At 40.8% G+C, this 10,343-nt stretch overlaps 1 protein-coding gene across 1 annotated transcript in view; it reads left to right on the top strand.

The window, feature by feature from the left end:
- LOC106875268 (zinc finger protein 665) overlaps positions 1 to 10,343 on the top strand; it is a 33,767-nt gene that overhangs the window by 642 nt on the left and 22,782 nt on the right. The gene's annotated exons all lie outside the window — the stretch shown is intronic.

Raw genomic sequence — 10,343 nt, forward strand, 5'->3', positions numbered from 1 at the left:
AGAGAGAGAGAGAGAGAGAGAGAGAGAGAGAGAGACATTACTCTTATCCACTTTATGTCTGGCTACTTGCTCTTCTCGCTTCATTTCATATTTCTCTTAATTCCCTTTTCTTATATCAATCTGTCTTTTTCTCTGTCATTCTCTGCCACATGCAAACGCATTAAAGATGTGTACATATTTACTAATTACCTGTCATCTCTCTTTCTCTCCCCCCTCTCTCTCTCTCTCTCTCTCTCTCTCTGTAAATATAAACACAAACACGTTATTTATCTATCACTTGGCGTCCTTCCTGTTCAACTGCTTTCTAGACACATAATAGCACACACGTTTACTCACATTTAATAAACACGCGCACAGTAAAGTAACTAAAGCTGTCAGCCCCTATTTTATTTCCCTCATTATTGTCGACGTAAACAATAACGGAATGTAATATAAAATATAATATTCTGTATGTTTGTGTGTGTGTATTACACCCGATACGTACACAAAGCAATTTCTTCTCTCCTCCTCTCTCTCACTTTAAATGCATTAACACACTTTCTCTTTCTCTCGCTTCTATTACTGTCTCTCCTCCCCTCTAACGTCACCCTCTCCTCTCTCTCTCACCTTCTTTCCTCTCTGTTTCTCCTTCTCTCCATCGTTTACATTCTTCTCCCCCCCCTTAACATGTAATATTTTGTTTGTCTATTTTTTATATTAATGAATGTCAGAGGGGGTGTATTGTGTCAATATGTGTTGCATTATTTTCCTGCTTCTGGAAGAAGTGACTTCGACTAATTGTCGATTACTCCTTCAGTCGTTCCATCCTAACAGACTGAACTATAAGTGAAATGGAAAAAAAAATTATAAGGAGTAACGGACAGAGATTAACAAGGAGATAGAGGGAATAGGTAAGCATATGGATGGATGTTGGTATGACATACATTCCTCGATATAAACAAGCATGTATAATATAAAGACAATGACAAACACACGTTCATGTGTATGTGTATGAGGGTTGTCCTGAAAGTAATGCAAAACTGGGTATTATATACACAAAGGTACTACTCAATATTGACTTCATCACAGACGAAGTATTTTCGCCATCGTTGAACTCGTCTCTTGAAACTTATTTGAAAAATGCCAGATGTGCACTGTTGTTACCACTCTCCACATAACTTTCCTCACGCCTGTGTCATCAAATGGTTGTCTTTGAAGACTGATAGAATCAAACAAGTGGAAATTGGAGGGCGCCAGATCCGGGTTGTACAGTGGATAGGGATCACTGACCAGTACAGGTTGCCGCTTGCCTGATTTGTTCCCAAAGATGTCTGTGGTAAAGAATTTTCATGTTGAATATATATATATATATATATATATATATATATATATATCGTTTTCTGCTCTCTTCCTTCTAATGGCTTATCTAAGTAGTGTCTGAAAATACCGTTCGTTGCTCAAGGTACAGCCACGTTTCAGAAAATCAAGGATAATAACGTCCTTATCATTCTCCCAAAACAGTCACCATGACTTCGTGTGCCGATTTGCTGGCTCTTGAACTTCTTAGGTCTTAGATTGGAAGTGTGACGCCATTCCATCGACTGCTCCTTCATTTCTGGATCATAAAGATACGCCTACATTTCATGCCCTCTCTCTAGATCGGGGAATAAAAATCTTTTCTTCATTAACTTCAAACACTTCTAGCAAATCATAGCAGACTTCCCCATTTCATTCCACCAAATCGGGTATCAACTGCCTGTATGTACACACTTTCCGATACCCAAAGTCTTCTACCATCTTTTGTAATGCATTGTAACCACAGTTCAGTTGCGCAGTTAGCTCATGGATTTGCCACTCGTCTGTCCGCTTGAATCAGTTTGTCCTCTCACTGACGGGGGCATAGATGGTCTCTTGTCCGAAGACACTGCTTTTACTACCGTTCACATCTAGGACAACCAGTTTACCGTCTGGTTCCAGGAATATAGCCTGTACCTCGAGCTCTAAAGATTTCCGGAATAACGCTGCTACCTCATCATCGATCCTGGAGTACGAGATGAGAATATCTCATAGTCGTTGAAAATTGATGAATGCTTGCACTCTAAAGATCCAGTTCTTGCTGATTGCTATCATGTCTATGTCTAGCTACCTAAGATCTTTGAGCAGGTTAACGTGCTTCCAGGCTGACTCCAGGCCACGTACATTTATACATCTCACACTCAGAACAGCTATGTTTGTCAGAGAAAGTAAAGAGAGTTTATTCATCTTACCCTTGAAGAAGATCACATGATCCAGCTTCTTCGTTGGTTTGAAGGAAAACGTCAAATTGATATTCTAAGACGTATTTGCTGGGCATTTTTCTAAAAAGCTTAACGTCGAAAGGGTAGTCCTCTTCTAGGTGTCTGTAAGTTTGTGAGTCAGTTTTTGCTGTAGACTGTCTTTTGTGGGTTTGGGGAGAATCTTCCGAAATCTTCCCCCACTTGTGTGATATTTATATCGTTTATCATTTATCACTTCTTCTATTAGTTCAATGTTGCACTTCCCAACAACAGTGAAATTGATGTACGAGGGCTGATCTAGTGTGTTTTGTTGTTGTTGTTATTATCATTATTGTTGTTGTTGATCTTGTGGTCAAGGTGGTCTTTTCTCTTTCTTTTGTAATTGTTATGGTTGTGTCTATGATTTTCGTTTGAGTTGCAGTTGTGATAATGGTAGAGATATATTCTGACCTTGTGAAACGTCTAGTACCCCTTTGATTTCACTGGCTTTCACTTTTCGGTCGGCCATGTTCTGTGGTAGTTGGTGAAAGTGAGTGTGTAATTGTGTGTGCAGTTGTGTTTGGGCTTTCTGATTTCAAATTGTGTTTGTGTGGTCAGTTCTATACCAGTACCCGACCATCCACTCTCCAGGTGAAACGTATGATACACCTTTCATCTTCATCACCTATTACGGCGGCTATCAACCACCATATGTCTATTTCTGAAGGAGCCTCTTTTACCAATGTTGCTGGGATGTGTTGTTGTTGTTGTTGTTGTTGTTGTTGTTGTGACGGCTGCTGGTTGATTTGCTGAAGCTGCATGTAATGATATAACAACACCAAGCAAACATTTAAACAGGATTTATTAACGCCGCTCAAGTCATATAAACAATCTACGTAGACGAAAGAAGTATAATGCAATATGCGAGGCAGCTGGATATCAAAATTTACCACTGTGGCCGGATTAAATACAAAAAATATATATATATATCATCATCATCATCATCATCATCATCATCATCGTTTAACGTCCGCTTTCCATGCTGGCATGGGTTGGACGTTTGACTGGGGACTGGTGAGTCAGATGGCTGCACCAGGGTCCAATCTGATCTGGCAGAGTTTCCACAGCTGGATGCTCTTCCTAACGCCAACCACTCCGAGAGTGTAGTGGATGCTTTTACGTGCCACCGGCACTAGGGCCAGTCAGGCGGTACTGGCAACGGCCACGCTCAAATGGTGTTTTTATGTGTCACCTGCACAGGAGCCAGTCCAGCGGCACTGGCAACGCCCTCGGTCGAATGTTGTTTTTCACGTACCACCGACACAAGTGCCAGTAAGGCGACGCTGGTAACGATCACGCTCGAATGGTGCTTTTAACGTGCCACCGGCACGGGGGCCAGTCAGCAGCCTTGGCAACGATCACGCTCGGCTGGTGCTCTTAGCACTCCACTAGCACGGATACTAGTCATGCGTTGCTGTCATCGAATTTGATTTCGATTTCACTTGCCTCAACAGGTCTTCGCAAGCAGAGTTTAGTGTCCAATGAAAGAAAGGCACGCCTAATTGGGCTGGTTACACCACTGGCATAGGCCACAAGTTATGGTCTCACTTGGCTTGCCGGGTCTTCTCAAGCACAGCATATTTCCAAAGGTCTCGGTCACTAGTCATTGCCTTGGTGAGGCCTAATGTTCGAAGGTCGTGTTTCACTACCTTATCCCAGGTCTTCCTGGGTCTACCTCTTCCATAGTTTCCCTCAATCGATTGGGTGTGACACTTTTTCACACAGCTATCCTCATCCATTCGTACCACATGACCATACCAGCGCAGTCGTCTCTCTTGCACATCACACACACACACACACACACACACACACACACACACACATATATATTTGCGCTGCTTCATATCTGTCATCATAAATTGCATATCGGTTTAAGCATGCAGTTGTTAAAACGACTTGGCGGGATTGGAGACAATCATTCCCGCCTGACATCTACAACATTCTGTTCCAGGGCCTTCTAAAATAGTCTTTCACGTGATGTCTGGCTTCTGATTTCATTGTCCCCAATACTTGACTGGTACTTAGTTTATCAACCCCAAAAGGATGAAAGGCAAAAATCGACCTCAGCGGAATTTTAACTCAGAACGTAAAAATGGACGAAATATTACAAAGCATTTTGTCCAGGGTGCTATTGATTTTGTCAGTTCACCTCTTTAATGATGATAACAATCTCTTCTGCTATAAACACAAGGCCTGAGATGTTTTTAGGAGAGGCGGCTAGTTGATTGCATCGATTTTCGATAGGATGAAACGCAAAGTCAACCTTGGTGGAATTTGAACTCAGAACGTAAAGGCGGACGAAATGCTGCTAAGCACTTTGGTCAGCGTGCTAACGATTTTGCTAGCACACTGTCTTAATAATAATAATAATAATAATAATAATAATAATAATAATAATAATAATAATAATAATAATAATAATAATAATAATAATAATGATAATAATAATAATAATGATAATAATAATAATAATAATAATAATAATAATAATAATAATAATAATAATAATAATAATAATAATAATAATAGGGTAGCGAAAATGCTAGTTTGGAAACTACGCGAAAAGTGGGGTCTAGAGAGAGGCAAGACATAGTATGAGCACAAACAGCAGAGAGTAACGGAATCGGAGACCTGAAAAATCCTGGGGGATTTCCCAATCGAAACTGGTCAGGTGCTAGAGCATAACAAACCGGATCTAGTGGTAGTGGACAAGGTGCATCACATGTGCTATATAATTGATGATTCGTGCTCCTTTGACCGTTGAACAGTCAAGATGGAAGGCAAAAAGAAAAAAATAGATATATACAATCCTCTTAAGTACGAAACAGCCCGAAAACGAAGAAGGTAAAGATAGCGCTAATTATTGTTGGGTTTTTGAGGACAGTATCAGAAGGTACCAAGAGGAATATAATGGAAATCGGAATAGAGTGCCCAGTTACAAAAGAATAATCAGGAAAGTATTAGATAGTTGAAAAGAACATTGCCATGGTACCGTAGGCTGCAGGTAGCGAGCCCCCTATGCATGCAAGACAACGTTTCCCTAAAAGAAATGGAGAAACTTTCAAAATACAAAGACCTGGAAATAGAGGTAACTCGAATGTGGAGTCTAAAAACAGAAACAATTTCTATCATACTGGGCGCATTAGGTATGATAAAAAAATATTCAAGCAAATACATAACAAAAACACCAGGACTAACAAATATATATAACATACAGAAAATTGCATTACTGGGCACTGCACACATCCTACGCAAAACACTTTCAATACAGTAACCATAAGAGCATCACAGCAAACCACAGCACATACCCAAGGCACACAGAGCTGCGCTCGATAGTGAAGTGAAAGCACGTTATAAAAATAAGACTACTGAATAATAATAATGATTATGATGATGATGGACACTCGCGTCGACGTATGAGAGTTCAGTTTTGCCGAACAACAAGGAATTGAACCCTTCACCATCTTGCGATACTACTACTACTACTACTAATAATAATAATAATAATAATCCTTTCTACTATAGGCACAAGGCCTGCAATTTGGGTGAGTGGGATAGTCAATTTCATCGACCCCAGTGTTTCGCAGGTACTTAATTTATCGACGCTGAAACGATGAAAGGTAAAGTCGACCTCGGCGTAATTTGAACTCAGAACATGAAAACAGACGAAATGCCGTTAAGCATTTCGCCCAGCGTGCTAACGATTCTGCCAACTCGTCGCCTTAAACAGGTGAAATAATAATAATATTTACCAGCTGCCAAATGAAATCAAGCTAGCAGCTGATTGACGAAAGTGAAAGTAGTGACTTAAACTCAAGTGTCAGCGTACTTAATTTTATTGATGCAGGCGTAGCTGTGTTGTAAGAAGCTTGCTTCCCAACCTTATGGTTCCGGGTTCAGTCCCACTGGGGGGAACCTTGGACAAGTGCTTTCTATTATAACCTCGGGCCGACCAAAGCTTTGTAAGTGGATTTGGTAGACGGAAACTGAAGCCCGTCATATATATGTGCGTGTGTGTGTGTGTGTCTTTATGTCTGTGTTTGTCCCCCAGAGCTGCTTGACAACTGGTGTGAGTTTACGTCCCCGTAACTTAGCGGTCCGGTAAGAGAGGCTGACAGAATCAGTACCAAATTTAAGAAATACAAGCACGGGGGTCGATTCAATCGACTAAATATTCTTGAAGGTGGTGCCCCACCATGGCTGAAACAAGTAAAAGACAGAAGACTACATGGATGAAAGACAAAGTTGATCTTGGCAAGATTTGAACTCAGAATGTAAAAGATGCGAGCCTTTTGCGTCTCAGGCTCTTAGGATTCTGCCAAACATGCCATTTTATTTTTCCAGTTTTTCAGTCAATACTGTTTGATTCTAATTAAATATATTTTAATGAATACACAGATGCATGTCTGTGTAGTTAATAAGTTCACATTGCAACATGATTTTGGGTTCATTCCCACTGCACAGTACCTTGGGCAAGTGTTTTCTACTATAGCACCGGTTACCGGTTCGACAAGTACCTTGTGAATGTGGAAACTATGGTGGAAACTATGTGGAAGCATGTCGTATATATATATATATATGATGAACTCTCCCGTCGATTTCGACGTATGAGGCTCCGTCAACGTACTCTTACTTTCTCAGTCATAATGCTTATGTCGAATGTGACATTTAAAATCCGCCAACGATTTGCAAAGAAGGCCACAAATGTTGCAAGTTTGAAGAGGTTTATTTTCAGTTGCTTTTCGCCTTTGCCTTGCACCCTGAAATTTGTTAATTCTGGTTGCAACAAAGTCTTTTAATACCATTTTGAGAACGATCTCCATTTTGTTCATACCAAGGCTGTTCGCTCAAAGGTTTTGTGAGCTATCTTCAACACTAATAGGTTACTTTTCAGCTTGTCCTTATATCTGAGCCATGATCGACCAACATTCCTGTCGCCACTCTCAGGCTGGTTGTACATGAGGACTTTGGGTATTCTTTCGTCACTCATTCTGACGACATGGCTAGCTCAGCGCAATTGTCATTGTATAAGGGAAGCTCTCAATTCCACCAATCTTACACTTGCTAAACAAGTCGGCATAAGAAACTTTGTCTTTTAGTGAATAACCGCAGATTGTCCTCAGACAGTCTTTGTAGATGTCTAGTTGGTTAATGTGTCGTCTATAGGGTATCCACGATTCTGAGCCATACAAGAGAGTAGTAAGAACGGCTGTTTTATAGACCCGTACATTGGTATAAAGTTTGTTCCATAGTGTTTGCCATTTAACAGTGTCGAAGGTCTTAGTAAGTTCAACGAATATCAAGAACAACTCTTGATTTTTCTTACGTACATTCTCCATGACTTGTCGAAAGGAAAAGAACATGTCGATAGTGCCACGACCAGAGCGAAATCCGCACTGTGATTCTGAACAGATATCATGTACAACGTGTTTGATGATCTTGTCAAGAATAAGTCAAGCAAGAATCTTACCAGCAATAGACAAAAGCGATATTCCACAATGATTATCACAGATACTTCTGTTTCCTTTGTTATAGATGTTAAATTGAGGCATCCTAGAAGTCCTGTGGTACACAGCCTACCTTCCAAATATTTATGAAGAGGTCATGCAGTTTCTTAAAAGGCTTCTGTCCACCGTGTTTGTAAATTTCAGGAGGGATAACATTACTTCCAGGTGTTTTACCAGAAGAGATCTGTTTAATAGAATTTACCAATTCCAGGAAAGTTGGCTCCAGAGACAGTTCCAGTATTAAAGTGTGCTGTGGAACAGACATTATGACGTCGTCATTAGTGACTGAGATGGAGTTCAACACGGCTTCAAAGTGATCTTTCCATCGTTTCAATATGTCAGATTTGTCAGTACGCAGTGTCTCTCTATTAGATGAAAAAATAGGAGTGACACCGTGCTCTTGAGGACCAAACACTTTCTTGAGGCCATCATAAAAGGTTTTAGAATCCTTTCTGTCTGCAGCTTCTTGGAGTTCAGAAGCCTTGAAAAATCACCAAGTCTCCTTCATCTGTCTCAGAGCATGTTGGATCTGGCCTCTGCATTCTCTTTTCTGGATGAGCTATTATCATTTATCCAAGTTTTGTCAGCGCTGTGCATTTTTTCTATCCACTGTTGGATATCTGTATTGTTATCATTGACCCAATCTTGATGTTTACGAACAGGAAGACCAAGAACAGCTACAGATGCAGAGTGCGTTGCATCACGCCGAGCCTTCCAAGATAATTCCATGCCATGATTGATATCAACAGTGTTGAGTGCAGTGTCCAACTTGATAGAGAGCTCAGCCTACTTTTCAACAGTTTTCAAAGGCAGACTATTAATGCGCTTAGGCACTGATGTCTTTTGTAGTCTTGTGTGTTTCAGATGAAACGTAGCTTTACTACGGAGAAGAGAATGTTCAGAGAGATAGCATGTATTATGAAAGGAATGTGTAATGTTAAAGTCCTTAATATTTCTTTTCTTAGTAATAACATAGTCTATAAGATGCCAATCCGTAGATTTAGGATGCATCCAGGTTGCCTTACAACTTAGCTGTTGAAAAAACGTATTTGTGATGCTTAGACTGAATTCCCTGCAGACGGAGAGCACATGCAGACTGCTGGAGTTCATTCGACCTATACTATGGCGACCAAGTACACTCTCTCATGCCTGATAGTCAGTACCAACACGAGCATTAAAGTCGCCCGTAAGGATAAGTTTATCCCTATGGTAACTACTGGAGATGACATCACGGAGTTGGTTGTAAAATTCATCCTTTTCCTGCTCAATGCTGACCCTGGTTGGCATGATGCGATCAGAAATACCTTTGGGTAGAGAAAGAAGGGATCTAGCTATTTCTGTTTTGATGGCAAAATCAACACCAGAGTGGCACGGCTCATTTTCATTTCTTCTACACCAGAAAAATATGTATCCACCTTTACTGTCTTCTAACTGTGATGATCCTGCAAGACGAATTTCACTGAGTACAGCTATGTCAATGTTGTATTTCTTTAGTTCAAGGGCTATAAGTGCTGTTTTTCGTTCTGGTGCTGAGTGACTGCTTTGGAGAATGCGCACATTCCAGGAGCCATGGTTAATATTCTTAGATTTCTTCGTATTTCGACTGCGTTACTGAATAACCAGACAGCTGCAGCGGACTGACAAGTTTAAGGTTTGTAAGCAATGTTTGGGGCTCCTTTCCTCACCCCTCGCCTGTTGGGGAAAGTAATGCTGTGTCTAAATAGAACTGCTTTGTCACCACTGGAGGACACGGACAGCACAGTTACTCACAAGTTCTGTGCTGGAACAGCCATCACCCAATGGTCGCCGACTGTAGGGATCCAGCAAGAGACTTCCAGTAATATACTTTACTTGTCCCTGCTGCTATCACTCTCTCGCCAGAAGACTTTTGGATTTTTTCAAGTTGAAGTTATGCCGTATTGAATGAATAAATATAAGTTGTCAGAAAACCCACACATATGATTTGATTTGAGTGTTGAAAGCTTGTGTAGAACCAGCCATACTTTTTGGAAGTGATGATAGCAAGAATATGGTGCACATATGTGCCACAATACCAAGAACAACACACTTCAGGCTTTTTCTTCAGAGGTTTCCATCTCCTAGACGAGCCGCTATAAACAAGCTGGAGAGCTTTGTCTGCCTTATGAGTCAGAGTTTGCTGATAGTACAGTCTTGTTAAGGAGACCCTCAGCAACCAAAGACCTGGTTTTATATCAGAGTTTCCCTCTCTTAGATGGGGTGCCTTCACCACTGTTATGGAACCCCACCTGCCCCCTAATATATGGAATTAAATACATCAGGAAAAACAGTGATACAGATATGTATATAGATGGTTGGCCGTTGACTATTCATAAGTTCCTCCGCCCTTTATGACAGGTTTATTTTTCGTCCTGCAGGGTGTCCAACTATCACCCTCCTCACCAAGCAAACCTGGTGAGGTTGCCAATTTAGTCGCCGACGACCCGTCTATGTAACAGGTTGTACTGGGTTACATGTTACCAGTAGCGAACAAGCGCGATTAATATATATATATATATATATA

This window comes from Octopus bimaculoides, chromosome 14, assembly GCF_001194135.2.
Source record: "Octopus bimaculoides isolate UCB-OBI-ISO-001 chromosome 14, ASM119413v2, whole genome shotgun sequence".
In the NCBI taxonomy this organism is placed as follows: Eukaryota; Metazoa; Mollusca; class Cephalopoda; order Octopoda; family Octopodidae; genus Octopus; species Octopus bimaculoides.